This window comes from Papaver somniferum, chromosome 5 (assembly GCF_003573695.1).
Source record: "Papaver somniferum cultivar HN1 chromosome 5, ASM357369v1, whole genome shotgun sequence".
In the NCBI taxonomy this organism is placed as follows: domain Eukaryota; kingdom Viridiplantae; phylum Streptophyta; class Magnoliopsida; order Ranunculales; family Papaveraceae; genus Papaver; species Papaver somniferum.
Window position 1 is genome coordinate 68830160 of NC_039362.1, and position 19761 is coordinate 68849920.

Consider the following 19761-nt stretch of genomic DNA (forward strand, 5'->3'; position numbering starts at 1 on the left):
TACGGCAACATGCGGCGTGGCAACACCCCATGTGAAAATTTAAAGTATTGGTGATGGTTACAACAGTTGGAGGGATAATAGGTACGGTAAAAAGGGATTTTCTAGAAACTTTCCTAATTTATCTTACCTCATACCCATCATCTCCATGTCTCCACAACCTCACTACCTCCACTACTTACGAGAAAGGCAGTATGTATTCTAAACTACTATAAATAGGCCATTTAGCATATCTAGAAAACATAACAAGATTCATTACCCAAAAAGCTATGTTATTCTTCATAGTTTTCAATACCCAAGAAGAAAATTCAATACCATTGCCATTTTCTCAAAAAAAAACTGATTCCCTGTCCTAGAACCAACCCATCTTCCTTTCCTCGTGACCGAAGTAGTGCGAAATGGCTACTATTGTAGTTTAGGCTTGTCCTGTTCGATTTTGATTTTCGAACCTAAAAAGAAAGTACCACAGCGGTGCATTTGTTTTTCCTAGAATTAATTTTTAGGTACTAACATTTGGCGACCACAGTGGGAGATCAACATCTTGGTCACGAAATCAGATTCTTCAACCACTTGAAGTTTCTTCAACATTTTGAAGACATAGCAGAGCTTAGATCCGGTGCAAGGGTTGATCCTAGTTCCAACAACATCAATGATGCGAATTGTGAGAACCCTCCTCAGAAAGTCACCTCGAAAAACAACACCACTCCTCCTACCAATGGTGTGGAAGACGCTGTCAACACCGAAGATGTCACAAATGAGGAAGCAACCCGAGCATAGCGGACTTGATGCAGATACAAAATGATCTAGCCAAAATGCAAACCGAAATGACAACTACTAACACGGAAGTTCTCACCTGCCTCAAAAATTTGACAACGCAGTTAACTCTGGAGCAACACCAATCTCACGTAAAGCGAGCCCAAAACGTCTCCAAACCCTCCGCTGGAGCCAGCACGTCGAGAGAGCAGCCTCGAGAAGATGACAATGTCTGTGTCGTTGTACTAGAAAAGAATCAGCAGCCGAATGTTATCACTTGATAATATTTGGAGAAACTTTTGCAAGCCGTGGAAAAGAAGACTCGTCACTATTCCACCATCACCAACCCGAGTGATATCCAGAAAGCCTCTATACTGAGAGGATACGCGTCTCATACCTTCTCCCTTTATGACGGAACATGTAATGCCCAGGAACATATCTCTCGATTTTTGGAATCTTTGGGAGAGCACGAATATCATCAAGTGCTGTGGCTCAAGGAATTTTCCAAGTCACTTACCGGGAGAGCTTACACATGGTACAACAATTTCTCTCTTAATAAATATTGAAAAAGCGGGGGTCTAACAACACCACCCAATAATTCGATTAGCAATCTGTATGGACGAACTCCGAAATACCTTGCTATAGAATCAACTAGACAGTCAGACTCAATCTAGATTAAAGTATCTCAAGGTGTCAATATCTCTCACTTGTTTCGATTTACTCAAGCTAAAACAATAGCAAGTCTTTAATCAAACACAAAGAATAACTTGGACGGTACCAAAGACCAATATCCAAGGATCAATCAATATCGATCAACAACCAAAGGTTAGATTTCCAATTTATGATCTTAACGCACAACCTATATTATTTCAATTATATAAAATATAATGCGGAAAAGAAACAACACAAACACCAGAAGTTTTGTTAACGAGGAAACCGCAAATGCAGAAAAACCCCGGGACCTAGTCTAGATTGAATACACACTGTATTAAGCCGCTACAGACACTAGCCTACTACAAGCTAACTCCGGACTGGACTATAGTTGAACCCCAATCATTCTCCCACCGATTTAAGGTACAGTTATACTCCTACGCCTCTGATCCCAGCAGGATACTGCACACTTGATTCCCTTAGCTGATTTCACCCACAACTAAGAGTTGCTACAACCCAAAATCGCAGACTTGATAATAAACAAATCTGTCTCACACAGAAAAGTCTATCAAAGGATAAATCTGTATCCCACAGAAAAACCCTAGGTTATGTTCCGTCTTAAGATATAAAATCAAGGTGAACAGGAACCAATTGATAATCTGGTATTATATTCCCGAAGAACAGCCTAGATTAATCAATCACCTATCAACAATTCTTCTTCACTATACAAGCGGTTTGTCGAGGAATCACAAACAGTGAGACGAAGATGTTTGTGACTTATTTATCTTGCCTATCGGAGAACTCTCACGATATCAAGCCAATCAATAGATTGTACTCGTACGATAGAAGATGCAAAATCAGATCACGCAACTACGATAAAAGTAGTATTGGTCTGGCTTCACAATCCCAATGAAGTCTTTAAGTCGTTAACCTGGTTTTAGAGAAGAAAACCAAAGGTTAAAGGAGAATCGACTCTAGCGAGCGCACTAAGATCACACAGACGTGTGGGGATTAGTTTTGCACAATGCTAGATGTCTCCTTTATATATCCTTCAAATCAGGGTTTTGCCTTAGTTACAAAGCAATCCATATTCACCGTTAGATGAAAATCTGATTTAGATTCAAGCTAATATTTCTCAACCGTTAGATCGAAAACTTAGCTTGTGACACACACTTGGGTAGACGTTTACTGGGTTTGTGAAAACCATGCCCAAATGTGTACGTGTATGTTGGTTCAACATAGTAACCCAAAATGTGAACCATATGAGCAATTCATATTAACCTAGTTCTTCACCATAACTAGTTCAATTGACTCAAATGAACTAGTTAGAGAGTTGTTCAATTGCTATGAGATCTTATGTAAATACACAAGACACAATCGAAACAAAGATGATTCGATTCGATGAATCGGCTCATGAAATTTATAGCCAAGGTTTGCATAAAGCATTCATTAGTAATTTAAGTTTCATGTTCAGAGCACATCTTTAGATCATAACCACTTAAGCTCACAAACAAGTTCGCGGACTTAAGGCAACCGGCAGAGTTTTCCAAACTCAGCAGAAAATATCGGCAAAGAGACTTCCTCCAGTTCGTGGACTAGGTTCGCGGACTGAGTTCACGGACTAAATACGCAAACGAGTTTTTGGAAAATCCCAACAGAAATTCTCGGCAAGAGAACTTCCGCCAGTTCGCGGACTGAGTTTGCAAACTGAGTTCGCGGACTTGGCAAAGCCAATTCCTCCGGTTTCTCTCAATCAACAAAGTTCGCAAACTTCGGATTAAGTAATACATGGTTATGTAATCTAAACTCTCATTCCAATCATTGAGACATTCTCAGAGGACGTTATATAGCCGTTATTCACAGACCATTTCACGTCATAGCAATTCTCAAAGTAATTTAAACTTTTCATGACTTTCGTCACTAGGTGAAGATAAACTTGATCAAAGCGAAACGCTTTACCAACACACGATTTCGAGAAAAAGATAAGTAGTGAATACTCAACTCGAAATGTCAAATGTGTATGATCCAGTCTATATAGCATACGACTTTTTGTCTCATAAGAAGTAGGAGATAGAATAGATAGACTTTTGAGTGATAGATAAGTTCAAGTCTCCACATACCTTTTTGTTGATGAAGTTCCACAGTTCCTTGAGTAGATCTTCTTCGTTGTATGATGAATCGCCATGAAGTCCTTGAGCTTAACTACACTTTTCTATCCTAGTCCGAGACTTAGCTATAATAGACTAGAAATCAAGACTCATAGTTTTGATCACTAACATTGACAAACATGCTTGATATAGCAACGCATGCGAGGTCGACCGAGATATGCTCTAACAAATATCTCAAATTGGAACGATATGGTGAGCTCATTTCATCGGAAGTATATTTTCGTTCCTAAACATATCACGCTTTCGGACCTGGGAAGGATGTTTCAGCGCAACAACGAGCATTCCAACGATTACATCAAGAGGTTCGGACTATAAGCCTTGGATTTTCATGACCCGAACGTGACTCAACGACAATTGGTGGAGTCATGTATCAATGGTATGATCCCTCTATAGAGCCATACTCGAAAATTTTCACTTTCAAAATTTTTAGGAACTTCACGAAGCGACCGAGCGTTCGTCCACCACTGCTCCAGCTTTATTAGAAAGGACGAGGCCTTCCATAGAAGAGGATCATGGAGACACACGCGAGGATAGGTGCCTGATCGATGAATAGTACCCAGACCAACTCTCAATAGGTATCGCTATTAATGAAAGATCCAAGAGAGAAGTTACAACTTAGCAAGATGCCTGAACCAAACACTCTATGTCTTCCTCGACAACTTCCAAAGCCTTTGCACCATTGCCAAATCAAGATAGCGCAAGGATATCTTTACATCCATCAAACGTGTCGCTTTCATTAATCCGTCTGAGCCTGTCCTAGAGGTCGCAATCAACAAGAACGACGAAAATCCTGTCTGGGTACTTTTCACCACCACCTGTATCGAGCGAGTTAAGTTTGGAAAAATACTAATCGACACCGGAGCAGATGTCAATATCATCACTGTTAAAAATATTTGTTATTCTTCATAGTTTACAATACCCAGGCACACAATTCAATACCATTGCCATTTTATCAAAACTTTTCTGCTTCCCTCCACTAAGTTCAACCCATCTTCCTCTCCTCGTGACCGAAGCATGAAAAAATGGATGTTATCGTAGTTTAGGCTTGTCATGTTCGATTTTGATTTTTGAACCTAAAAAGAAAGTACCACGGTGGTGCATTTGTTTTGCCTAGAAATAATTTTTAGGTACTAACAGTGATTTATCCTATACACATAACAACTGACAGAACAAGCCTTATAGTTGTAGGTTTCACAACTAGACTACAAGTTTCTTGATAGTCAATCCCTCTACTTGATTATATCCTTTAGCTACTAAACGATCTTTTTATCTTTCAATAATGCCATCTCCTTTCCTCTTAATCCTAAAATCCCATTTACATCCCACAATATCCTGTGAACTATAAGGAGAAACTAGGTCCCAAATACCGTTCTCTATCAAAGCATTTACCTCTTCAACCATAGAATACCTCCATACATTATCCTTATTTTCTTTTGCTAAAGTAGTAGGTATCATTAAATTATCTTCATTTGACTTTGTACTAGCAATATAAATCTTAGGCTTGATACTTTCAAGTTTGGATGTAGTTACCATGTCTTAAATAGAAAAAGTAGGTTGTATAACTGGAACTGATACTGGTAAAGATGAAGTAGATTGAGGTTGTAAAGGAGGAAAATCAGCAGATTGAATCCAGATGAAGACTCGGGTATGTTCGAAATGACATATGGTGGTGAAGGAGAAATTGAACAGTGGTAGATTGTAGTGAGGAAACAAAAGTTGGAGAAAACAAAGCGGAGTAAGGAAAGTATGACTCATCAAAAATCATATTTTTAAAATTAATTATATTATTAATAGTTGGATTTAGACACCTATAGCCTTTGTGCATCAAACTATAACCTAAAAAAAGACATTTGTCTATTTTCAAGCTTGTGTGAACAACCAAAATTTTTAAAGAATGAATAAACTAGTTTTAAATTGAATAGAAATTCAACTGGATATTTCCTTGTAAAACATAAGAGAGTAATTTGTTTATAATATGAGTGAGCGAGATGACGAATTTCCAAGCAAGAGAGGGTGAAAGGGTGGATACTTAAAACCGGCAGTGGATGAAGAAGCTCTGGCGAATCAAAGTTAATTTTTTTTCATTTTCTAAAATGTTGTTCTAATGAAAATTGTCTCTATGTTAGATCTTATACGTGATTGTTGTTTCATGTTGATTATTCTGAAAGCTCGTTATGATTCATCTTTGATGAATCAATAGTCTCTTTTTTATCTATAATATGTCATTAGTAAATCTCTTGTTTTTCACTGACTTGAAACTAAATATTCTACCTTATTAAGTTCTCTATATAATTGATTCGACGCCATTTAAATCAACTATTACGGATTTCTTTCTAATGAGTAGCTGATCTTTGGGTTTGAAGTTGTCTACTTGTTTAACCAGTGATGGTCGTTCAAAAGAAGCAACGGTGCTAGAGGTTCCTCTCTATTTCCTAGGCAGTAGTGTTTGGCTCATCCGGCTTTGGAATTTCATTATAATTAGTGCTTTGTAAACAATATTGTTTACTATAGATTGAGATCATCGTAGTTTGGTTTTTAGATTCACATTCAAGTCTTCATCCTTTCAAGACCTCGAATTTTTTCAAGTTCCTGGTATGTGGATCGGTCATGACTCACTATCTCAAACCTTGCCTAATTTACTCCCGAAAAGTTAGGAAAATTTAGCTTCATAAGACATGTCTAATTTGACTCAAAATAAGTTCAAATTTTATTCTCCTTTATACAAGGCTCGGTCAAAAACAATTCTGTCTTCCAAGCATAATATTTTGAGTACTCCTAGTTGTAGATGGCTTCTCTTACATATTGAATGCAGAATGCAAGTTGGAGTGCTAGGCCCTAGATAAGGAAAATAGTTACTGAGAGAGATATTGATTCTGCTGCTGAATCATGGACAATAGCTTGGTTCCCAAACTGATGGCGTTAGATATGATTGATGTCAGTGATGTTAAAAAAGGTCCTTTCCCTATGCGAAAGCAAAAGGTATGATAAATATGAAGTTAGGGTGATGGGTCATAATATAATCGTGTTTAATTATAATAATGTCTCAAGTCCTGCATTAGTTCTGAGCAATGCTTCTTGGATTATTCTAAGATATCTTTTGGGCTAAAACTTATGAACCGCATGGGTCTCTAGAGGATGTAAAGTTCACACACCAAGTATTCAGTGTGATATTCCAAAATATGTGTTTGGAGCATCTGGATAAAGAAAGTTGTCGCAAGCTTGTTGATGATGTTGATAAAGAAGTACAGTAAAAACTCCATATATTGATACTCCATATATTAATAAACTCTATATATTAATAAAAAATCATAGTCCCAACCTGGGCCAGTTATAAATAGTAATAACCTCCACATTTTAATATTAATAGTTTTTTTAGTCCCACCATAAGGAATTTACCTCCATATATTAATATAATTGACATTATATTGGAAACTTATAGATCTTGTTACATCAAAATATAAGGTAAAATAAAATACTTATCTATAGTTGTTTTAGACAAGGATGTAACTTGTTGAATTGTCATCGCATCTTTTAATTTGAGGATGTGTAAGATCTCATTACTATTGGTACCTTCTTGTTGAAGCCAAAACATTTCCAACTTTTTGAGCATGTTTAAAGCTTTTTGGGCTGAAGCTTTTAGTATCTCCGTACTATCATCATCAGGATTATCTCCCTCTACTTATTATCTAATTCCATCGATGATTTATTCTTCGGTTAAAACAACTTCATTTACAATTCCATTAAGAACGGATATCTCTAATGTTCCGAAAACATGCTCTTCAATTCGTTTCAAAATATCTTTTACATACATTGAATTTGCTAGAAAAGTATCAAAAAATTCTTGAAGGTCTTATAAGTTCATACATAGATATATGTATTTGTGTATTGAGACTGCAAATATGTATACACATTATCCAATATCATTTACATACTTCGAATTATTAAAAAAATATATTTTTTTTGGTATACCTCCCTATATTAATAAACTCCATATATTAATAATTTGGTGACGGTCCAAGGCTATTAATATATGGAGTTTTTACTGTATTGGTGAAGTCCAAACCTAATCAAGAAATAAATTGGAGGACAATGACAGTTAAAACTGAAGTTGACTTTTCGAAACAACTGAATAGAGGCATATAAATGCAGCGCACCAATATGTATGGATCTGGTATCATTACAAATCCATAAGACTTGAAAGTAATGTAATAGAAAAATCCCATTGGTCCCTGTTATTATCGCATCCATTTCTCTTCCCATGGATCTAAGGAAATAATTCAAGTCTTATATTACTAACCTCAAGTATATAGATGATGTCTTCGCTGATGTCGATACGTCTTTAAAATCTTCAGGTATTCATAGTAATACTTGTATATCTCAACATTTCTAGACTTTGTAGTTTAACCTAACGAAGTTGAATCTAGTGATCTAATCAAGATACTTTTGAGTTTAATTTGATACTAAAATATGACAACCAACCTTGACATACCAACGCTTGGAGGGTTCAACCGAGTAATGATCGAATAACAGTTGAAAGTGAAAAATTGAAAAAACCGAGCTTAAGTATTCATTATGCAAACCTAAGCCACTGCCAACTTTCACAGGATCTGATCTTTCATAGGAAGAATGAAGATTGGGATTAAACAAGTTTGATGTGATATTATGAGTTGCCCTTGAATCTGCTACCCAATTGTCATGTGAAGGAAATATCTTCATGATAAACTATATAAGCTTCTGGTTCAGGAAACCAATAATCATCTCCATAATCTTCATAATACTCCTCAGTAACATTATGATGATCTTGAAGTAAAGATTCTCCAGATCTATTATATCTAAACCGACATTCATTGGCAGAATATCTTGGTTTTCGACAAATTCAACATGAAATATAATACACATATCTAGGATTAGGTGGATGAAAATTATCGTGTGAGACTTTGTTTCCTCTTCCAAATCTACCACGAGAACCACCACCACCACAAAAATAATATCTACCACCACGATTTGGACAAAAATAATGATGAAAATAAGCAGATTCTGGAGATCGAAATTGACCTTTATTATGAAAATTCTAATCAGGATAAGCATTACCTGTGCAGTAAGAAGCATTATTTGGTGGTGTAAACGATGATGATTGGTGATGAGCAACATTAGTGGAAATGGTCATAGAATCAAGATTAGAATCTTGAGTTGAATAACGAGCTTCCTCAACAACAAGTAAACCAAACAAATTGATGAAGATAATCGGTTCCAAACTCTTCAGTTGATGTGTATTAAACAAAAGTTTAAAAGAATTGTACTCATCAAGTAATCTTTAAATAATATGGTAAACTAAATCCTCATTTGGCGCAAGATGATTTATTTGTTCTAATTGGTGATAAATAGATTTTGTTTTGTTAAAGAAAACCACATAAAAGCTAATCTTTTTCACAATTGTATTACAATCATTTTCCAAGGTTTTCCAAATAGTACCAAAAGTTTTACATCCTAGAACTTGTACATGGTATTCTTCGGTTAAAGTAGCGAGTAACCATAATAAGATTGCTTGATCTTAATTGAACCAAGAAGTATATGAAGGATTCAGAATAAATTTATTTGTAGATGAATTTTTATCAGAAGAAATTGAATCTTGATCAACCATTGAAGAAGCATACAATATATTCTTGGGTTACTTTGCTGGAGGAACGAAAGAGCCATTTATAAAGTGAAAGATATTATAACTGTGTAAAAATGGAGGAACCTCAGATTTCCAGAAAATGTAACCGGTTGAAATTAATTTTGACGATGGTTTAAAGTGGAGTGGAATATGTGTAAAACAAGAAGAAGTTTCAGAATTTGTCATTTATGAATTTGACTTAAGCTTCGAAGCAATCTAGGCTTACCATAAAAATGGATCTCAGATGGCTGATACCATATCAAAATTTCTTTTCATTCATAAACTGTTATTCTCAAAAAGAGAAAGAAAAAGGAGAACAACATATATATAATTAGGTTTCATTACACGCATCAACATACAATAAATTGGACCACGAAACAAAAGACTAAATGAACAATAAACATAAAATTACACTCATGTAACTCTCATTTTCTAACATTACCAAACTCCATATTTATCTTCTTATCCACAACAACTTTTTTTTTTTTGCATGTATATATTAAAAAGGAACTAATTAGAGATTACACGGGGGAAAGTAATTTCCATAGAGTCACTTAAGAGAATTTGATTAAGAAAAGGCGGGTTTGTTTGGTCCCATATCGTTGTCGAATAGTTTCCTTCTTCGCTTCTATCTGCTGCAAAGTTTGCTATACCATCAGCTGCTTGGTTGCCTTCTCTATAATTATGTTGAATGTGGCAGGAAGGTATGCGGCGCATTCTTTGTTTGATTTCTGCAATCATTTGTGATATGTACGAAGGAGCTTCCGCTGATGTTTTGATAAAGCGCATGAGATTCTCATATTCCGTTTTATCCACACCAACTGACCTAAAACCTACACTATTTTGAATCACATTTCTTTTTACTAAACATGCGCAACTTTAGCCAAACATTCCAACTAGCTCAAAACCCAAACTACTCCCAATTGTTCTATCATAACCTCACTGCAAACCACCAAAAGAGCAACAAATTCAAGCACACATTCACTAATTAGTGTTTGGATCGTAAATTTTGGTACCTTTAGTGTTTGGGTCCTAAGCTTGTCCGTTATAGTGTTTGGGTCGTTGACCCCGTTAGTCAATGTAGTCAAAAGGTCAAACAGTTACTTCCCGTTAACTTCTGTTAAATGAATGGTTAAAAAACGTTTAAAGACTTCGAAGGCTTAGTTAGACATATATTTTAACAAAGAATTTATTCTTTATGTACATCTCTTTTTGGAATCTATACTCAAAAGTTTATACAACAAATATCTAATTTTTAGAGTCAAAAGAGATCTATATATATATGTACTTGGTATATTTTTCTACTTCAGATAGTTTTTGAACTTCCATCTTGTTCTCATCTGCAATGCAACTTATTGTAGAACTGAATTCTAACTTTTTTTCGATCGGCATGAAATGAATTCTAACTAAAACTAATAACCTGAATCCAACTAAGACCTGGAGAAGTTGGTTTGTAATAAATGAGGTGATTGATCGTTGATTCTTGATGAAAAGCGTAGGAGATTAAGATGGGGTTTTAATTGAAGAAAGTTGGGTTCTTAAACTAAAATTTTAAGAAGTTACAAGAGGTGTTGTGACCGATAATCTCATGGATGATTGAGAGTCCCAGATTGGTTTGGATTAATGAGTCATGTAGGAGTCGAATCTGCAAGGGCAAATTAAGCATTAAAAGGGGGAAATACACCAACATCGAACACTCTCTTCGTCACCGGTATTACGCCCTCCAACTGTTCGAGACAACTCCACATAAAGGAATCATTCATGACAGCCACCACCTTTTCCCATCGTAACAGCCAAAACCCATGTATGGTTGTGGATATCCTTTCGACAATATATTAATTGAAAATGGGTCTTCGAGTTTCGATTGAATAGATTTTTTTTTTTTCGAAGAATTCCAGTTATGATGATCAGGGAATGTTGAACTAGGTTAATTATATTTTCCAAATTAACCTAACGGTAATCATAACTAAAAGTTTGACCAAAAACGTTAATTGACTTAGTTGACTAATGGGGTCAACGACTCAAACACTTATAACGAACAAACTTAGGACTCAAGCACTAAAGGGTACTAAAATCTGCGACCCAAATACTAATTAACTCTTTTCTAACATTACCAAACTCCATATTTATCATCTCATCCACACCAACTGACCTAAAACCTACACTATTTTCAATCACATTTCTTTTTACTAAACATGCGCAATTTTAGCCAAACATTCTACCTAGTTCAAAACCCAAACTACTCCCGGTTTTTCTATCATAACCTCAGTGCAAACCACCAAAGAGCAAAAAATCCAAACACACATTCACTAAATTGAATAAATATGGAAAATTTTGAAGGATTAAACGCTATTATACCTAAAACACCAATGGACAATGCTTTCTCTAAATGAGTGGAAAAATAATCGAATTTGTCGTTTGGTTTACTCATTATATTCACGTGCTTCATTATCATGAGAATCACTTCCCAAAAAACTACAAGAATCTGAATCCGCAATAACCCCAAACACATTGGTAATCACCCAAAAAACAGTAATCAACAATATAAGACGGGTGATACAAACAAACCGAAATTTTAAAAACCCATACCACTATCATTTATAGTTGAAGTATCAAAACAACCACCATACTTGTCACTAACATAATCTGCATCTTCCTTAATCTCAACTGGAGGGTAACCAACAAGATTATCTACACCAATAGAAGACTACAACACTCGAAACATAGACATTAAAGGTGTATTGAAACAAAGTAAAATTATGAAATGTTCTCACCTTGTCCTCCTCCCATGTTTTAAAAGTTCATCATTATTTCTCCTAATAATTTTTAAAGGATTATGTAACTTATCTTGACGCGAATTACACAACTCTTCTTGCAGTTTCAAAATCTCATAAATATTCATATTTTGTCTAATTGGTTCCTCAATAATCAACTTTGTGTATTTCCTAATGTAATTTCTTTCAATTCCCCCACTTATCAGTTTCGAAGCAGCTTGATACGCTGTGGAAATAGTAGCAAATTGTCTGGTGACGCTTTCTGAAAAGGCGAGGGTACCTCAATCTAAAACTTTTCCACCTATAAGTCCTTTCTCCGAAAGTGATTGTCTATGGACTGAGTCGAGACAACACAACTAATCGGTTCACACTTCGTGTGATCGTCTATGGATACGAGATCGAGACAATACGACAACAAGATAACTTGTGTGATTGACTATGGATACAAGATCGTGACAATACAATAATGAAGTATGTTTACTTGATAATAAGTTCAGACTTAACCAAACACAATAGGATTGCTATCAAGTAAATAGGAATTAACGTTTGTGTAATTTACTTTAAATTATAATAACAAAAATTATCATTACGGAAAATAAAAGTAAATAACACAGCAAGATTTTGTTAACGAGGAAACCGCAAATGCAGAAAAACCCCGGGACCTTGTCCAAAATTGAATACTCTCAGAATTAAGCCGCTATACAAAATGAAACCAACTTCGTATAGTTGAGACCAAGCAACTAAACCTATAGTTCTCCTAGTTCCCTCAGTATTCATGTGCTTCCAACTTGAAAGAAGTCACGCACTTGGAAAAATTCCTTTGGTTCGTATTCCAAACAGTAAAGGAACAACAAATCTGTTCGGTAACAATCCTTTTCAAACAAGTGATATGAGTTTGACAAAAGGCTCTTCCGTTTATCCCAATAAACTCCTTTATCAGGTCCTTAGATCTATCTTTTCAACAACTACCAAAGTAATTGTTAAGATTATGCAATCAATACTTTTAATCAGAAAGAAACTTATTGATGTCGATCTACTCAACTAATCAATCAAATATATCACAAAGATAAACCGATTATAGTTGGATCCCCATCCGATCAAGTTTTGTGCACACCAAAGATTATGAACCCCAAATATCTTCTTTGTCTTTAAATCTTCTTTGATCTTCAATAAACACCTGCACACAATCAACTTGAATCTCTTGTGATCAATCACATACAGAACGAAGTCTGTTAGCGATGGATTACCACAAGACGTCTTTAGATCTATAAACAGTTCTAAAGATCTCCGTCGACACTTCGATCTAGTTTGAGTGAATATTATATCAGAAGAGAAAATTCTCAACCATAACCAAACTAGGTGCAATCAAAGTTCAACAACCGTTAATCAATCAAATCAATAGAAAATTAATAATAAACTACAATTATCTAGTTTCCCACCAACGGTACTCGTAGAGATTCCTAATCCCAAAGAAGTATTTAAAACGAGCGGTCGTAAGAGATTTCGCCTAATTAGGGTACTTTCCTCTCCGAATAGACGGCTCCACCAGTAACAACACAACTAGGTAGTTTTGCTGGTTCTGAGGATTAGTTTGCTAGAAATACAAACTTCAGTATTTATAGGCAAGGAAGTTTGGACACCAAGGAATTTCAAAAACCGAATATTCTCAAAGATATGCAATAAGGGAAAAACCGGTTTTCATAATTCCTGGAAATGCTTTGTCCAAATATTGACCGAAATCTCAGTAGAAAATCTCCAACTAGTAAATGCACATTACTAATTTTTATTTTCTAAAGATATGCATTTTATTTGCTGGAAATTAAAAGCATATTGTTAGAGCATAGCTCGGTCAACCTCGCATGCGTATCTATCTCAAGCATGTTTGTCAATGTTAGTGATCAAAACTATAAGTCTTGATTTCTAGCCTACATAGCTAAGTCTCGGACTAGGATAGAAAAGTGTAGTTGAGCTCAAGGACTTCATGGCGATCCATCATACAACGACGAAGATCTATACAAGGAACCGTGGAACTTCATCAACAAAAAGGTATGTGGATCCTTGAACTTATCTATCACTCAAAGGTCTATCTCTTCTATCTCCTACTTCTTATGAGACAAAATTCGTATGTTATATAGACTAGATCATACACATTTGACATTTCGAGCTGTAGATTCTTTGTTTATCTTTTATCTCGAAGTCGTGTGTTGGTAAAGCGTTTCGCTTTGATCAAGTTTATCTTCACCTAGTGACGAAAGTCATGAAAAGTTTCAATCACTTTGAGAATTGTTCTAACGTGAATCGGTCTATGAATAACGGCTATATAACGTCCTCTGAGAATGTACCAATGATTGAAATGAGAGTTTAGATTACATAACCATGTATTCCTTGAACCGAAGTTTTCGAACTTTGTTGATCAAGAGAAATCGGGAGGATTGTGGAATTGGCTTGCCAAGTCCGCGAACTGTCGGAAGTTCTCGACCGAGAATTTCTGATGGGATTTTCCAAAACTCATTTGTGTGCTAAGTCCGCAAACTGGCGGAAGTTCTCTTTCCGAAAATTTCTGCTGAGTTTGGAAAACTCAACCGATTAACTTAAGTCCACAGACTTGTTTGTGAACTTAAGAGGTTATGATCTAAATATGTTCTCTGAACATGAAACATTAAACTACTAAGGAATGCTTTATGCAAACCGTGGCTATAATGTTCATGAGACGATTCAATCGAATCGAATCATCTTTGTTTCAATTGCGTCTTGTGTAGTTACATAAGATCTCATAGCAATTGAACAACTCTTTAACTAGTTCATTTGAGTCAATTGAACTAGTTATGGTGAAGAAGAACAAGGTTAATATGAAATGCTCATATGGTTAACCTTTTGGGTTACTATGTTGAACCAACATGCACGTACACGTTTGGGCATGGTTTTCACGAACCCAATAACCGTCTACCCAAGTGTGTGTGACAAGCTAAGTTTTTGATCTAACGGTTGAGAAATATTAGCTTGAATCTAAATAAGGTTTCCATTTAACGGTGAATAAGGATTGCTTTGTACCTAATGCAAAACCCTGATTTGAAGGCTATATAAAAGAGACATCTAGCATTGTGCAAAACTAATCCCCACATGTCTGTGTGATACTAGTGCGCTTGACAGAGTCGATTCTCCTTTAACCTTTGGTTTTCTTCTCTAAAACCAGGTTAACGACTTAAAGACTTCAGTGGGATTGTGAAGCCAAACCGATACTACTTTTATCGTAGTTGTGTGATCCGATCTTGCATCTTCTATCGTACGAGTACAATCGATTGATTGGCTTGAGATCGTGAGAGTTCTCCGATAGGCAAGATAAAGAAGTCACAAACATCTTCGTCTCACTGTTTGTGATTCCTCGACAATCCGCTTGTGTAGTCAGGAAGGATATAGAGAGGTTATTGATTAATCTAGGATGTTCTTCGAGAATATAAGACCGGATTATCAATTGGTTCCTGTTCACCTTGATTCTATATCAAAAGACGGAACAAAACCTAGAGTTTATCTGTGGGAGACAGATTTATCCTTTGATAGACTTTTCTGTGTGAGATAGATTTGTTTATTATCAAGTCTGTGATTTTGGGTTGCAGCAACTCTTGGTTGTGGGTGAGATCAGCTAAGGGAATCAAGTGCGCAGTATCCTGCTGGGATCAGAGGCGTAGGAGTACAAATGTACCTTGGATCGGTGGGAGACTGATTGGGGTTCAACTATAGTCCAGTCCGAAGTTAGTGTGCAGTAGGTTAGTGTCTGTAGCGGCTTAATACAATGTGTATTCAATCTGGACTAGGTCCCGGGGTTTTTATGCATTTGCGGTTTCCTCGTTAACAAAATTTATGTATTCCGTGTTGTTTATTTTCCGCATTATATTTTATATAATTGAAATAATACAGGTTGTGCGTTCGTGATCATCAATTGGAATTCCAACCTTTGGTTGTTGATTGATATTGATTGATCCTTGGACATTGGTCTTTGGTACCGTCCAAGTATTCCTTGTATTTGATAAGGACTCGCTATTGCTTTTAGCTTGAGTAAAAATCAAATCAAGAGAGAGATATTAACTCCTTGAGATACTTTTGTCTAGATTGAGTCTGACTGTCTAGTTGATTCTCTAGCAAAGTATTTCGGAGTTAGTCCATACAGATTGCTAAGCGAAATATTGGGTGGTGTTGTTAGACCCCCGCTTTTGCAATTGGTATCAGAGCAGGCAAACACGTTTAAGACCTAACAAGTCTGTGTTTGTAGCGATCTGACTCTATGGATTATAAAGTCTCAATTAACGCTTCACCAGGTTTGAAAAACAACCGCAAGAAAAGGTCTGACAAACTAATATCTCTTTAAAAAGGGTTGGATGAACAAATCTGGATCAACTATGGTCTTGTTGCTGAAATTGCAATTCTTAAGGATTTGATATCCGAAAATACTTCCCTTGAAAGGTTGAAAAATCTCAGTTGTTCCTCTCTCATGAAAAGTCATAAGTCAGATAGTAATCAACGGCAGGATGTTGAGAAAACTGATATGACAAGGAACCAGTCAGACAATCTTCAAAGCATAGGCTCATGTTGTGGTCCATCCGATCATATACAACAAGTTTGTATGTCCTTTCAAAAGAGTCTTAATGTTGCAAGTAATCTTTGTAAGAAATCTAAACAACTGTATGACTCTCTAAAAGTTCATACAACTCTACCAGGAAACTCTAAATCGAGAAGTACTAGTAGTATGAGTGCCTTTGCTTTAAGGTCTACATCTCCTTTTCAATGGTTTCTTGATAGTGGATGTAGTCGACATATGACAGGAGACCTCACTTGGTTTGTATCATCGGTTGACTACGAAGGAGGTCCTGTAACGTTCGGAGATGGAAGTTGTTGCTACATTATCAAAAAGGGAACGATCAAGCTACCCGGTGTTCCAGAAATCCATGATGTGGTATACGTTAAAGGTATGACTGCTAATCTTCTTTCTATTAGTCAAATTTGTGACAAGGGACATCGAGTTGTCTTCAATGCGAATGGATGTGACATTGTTGACAAATCCGGGAAGGTAATCTTTCAAGGAACTCGTGGTAAAAACAACTGTTATCTTCTTGATACTCAGTTTAGCAACCACTGCAATTTGACTAAGGTGGAATCTACACATCTTTGGCATGAGCGTCTTGGTCACATCAATCATCGCCTTCTAACTAAGATCATTAACAAAGAACTTGTTAGAGGCATTCCCAAAATCAATGCAAAGATTGAAGGTGTATGTGGTGCTTGTCAAAAGGGTAAGCAAACGAAAGTTCACCACAAATCATCACGAGATATTCTCACTAAAGCTCCATTTGATTTAATTCATATGGATTCCTTCGGACCAATTCAACAACCCACTTTTGCCTGTAAGAAGTATGCTTTAGTTATGGTAGATGATTACACCAGATTCACTTGGGTTTCATTCCTATCTCATAAGAATGAAACCCTGAGTTAATTCAAGATTATTGTTAAAAGGATCCAGAACGAACAAGGTCGCAAACTAAAGAAAATTAGGATCGATCTTGGCACTGAATTCAAAGACACCAAGGTATTCGAATTCTATGATGAACTGGGGATCATTCAACAATACTCACCACCAATTACTCCTCAAGCTAATGGAGTTGCTGAAAGAAAGAATAGGAACATTTAGGAAATGGCCAGGGTAATGCTCCCCAACAAAAACTTATGTTTAAGATTTTGAGGAGAAGCTGTCTTCACAGCATGCTACTTGATCAACCGTGTGTATTTGCGGTCTAAAACCCTTAACACTCCTTATGAGTTATGGTATGGAAGAAAACCCAATCTACACTATCTCAGGGCTTTTGTAAGTAAGTGTTATATTCTGAAAGATCGAGAACAAAAAGGGAAATTGGACACCAAAAGTGACGAAGGAATCTTTCTTGGCTACGCTTATGATAGTCGTGGTTTTCGAGTTTTTAATCTCAGAACTCAAGTCATGATGGAATATGCTAATGTTATCATCGACGACATTAGTAACTTTCGTCAAGATAGTCCTCCTGCTGAATTTCCTCCAACAGAGACAATTGAGAAAGTCAAAGAAATTCCAGAATCGGTTGAAGTTATCCCAACTGTTACTGATCCTGACATTTCTAGCAACAAGGAGAAGAGCACTGATCAAGCCATTCCTGATGAACAAGTACGTATTGCTCCACGACATCTTTGGGTTCAAAGGGATCATGACCCCAACAACATTATTGGGGGACAGGATTCTACAGCCAAAACAAGAGGTCAAGTTCAAAATATATGCAATTTTGGTTGTTATCTTTCGCAGGTGGAACCAAGGAATATAGATGAAGCTCTGAAAGATCCCTTTTGGGTGAATGCAATGCATGAAGAGTTAAATCAATTTGAAATACAAGATGTCTGGGAACGTGTACCTTGTCCTCCAAATGTCAATATTGTTGGTACCAAGTGGGTATTCAAGAACAAATCTGATGAGTATGGCACAATTGTCAGAAATAAAGCTAGACTTGTCGCTCAAGGATATTCACAGATTGAAGGAATCGATTTTGACGAAACCTTTGCTCCTGTGGCACGTCTTGAGTCCATTCGACTTTTATTGGCCCATGCCTTCTTTCTCAAGATTAAGCTGTTTCATATAGACAGAAAATCAGCGTTTCTGAATGTAATCTTAAAAGAGGAAGTCTATGTTGCTCAACCTTCATGTGATGAAGCTCAAAAAGGCGTTATATGGATTGAAACAAGCACCAAGAGCCTGGTTTGAGAAACTCACTACCTCTCTTATTAGAAAAGGATTTTCAAGAGGAGGAGCTGATAAAACACTGTTTACCAAATGGAGTGAGAAGGATGTTGTTATTGCTCAAATCTATGTAGATGATATCATCTATGGATCAACCTATGAAAAATTTACAAAAGACTTTCAAGTATTGCTATAGAATTCGAAATGAGCAATGTTGGTGAGTTAAAAAATTTCTTAGGATTACAGATTCAACAACATAAGGAGGGTATTTACTTATCCCAAGAGAAGTACGCACGTAATCTTGTGTCAAGATTTGGTCTGGATAAGTCATCTCCTAAGCTGACTCATGTAAATTGCACAGGGATGAGAAAGGAGCAAAAGTGGATCAAAAATTATATCGATCCATTATAGGTAGCCTTTTGTATCTTACAACTACTAGACCTGATATTTCTTTCAGTGTTGGTTGTTGTGCCAGGTTTCAAGCGGATCCAAAAGAATCTCATCTTGCAGATGCGAAGAGAATCATACGATATATAAATCACACTGCTGGATATGGTCTCTCGTACACTTTTGATATTAATGTTGATCTTTCTGCTTATTCTGATGCTGATTGGGCAGGTTGTGTAGAAGACAAAAAAAGTACATCAGGGGGATTCTACTATGTAGGTCTCAATCTTGTAGTATGGTATGTCAAGAAGCAAAATTCTCAATCCCTGTCTACATGTGAAGCAGAATATATTGCTTTCGGATCATGTTGGACTCAACTCCTATGGATGAAACAGATGCTTGCTTATTATGGAATTGATACTAGGATAATGAAAATCTTTTGTGATAACTCCAGTGCGATTCGAATTACTGAGAATCCTGTTGAGCACTCAAGAACAAAACACATCGACATAAGGTACCATGACATTGTATAATAATGATCGAGAATCTCGATTTCTCTCATTGTTATAGCTACGGATCCTCAACAACGATGGTGCTAAACTTACAACCTTTGGGATCATTGGA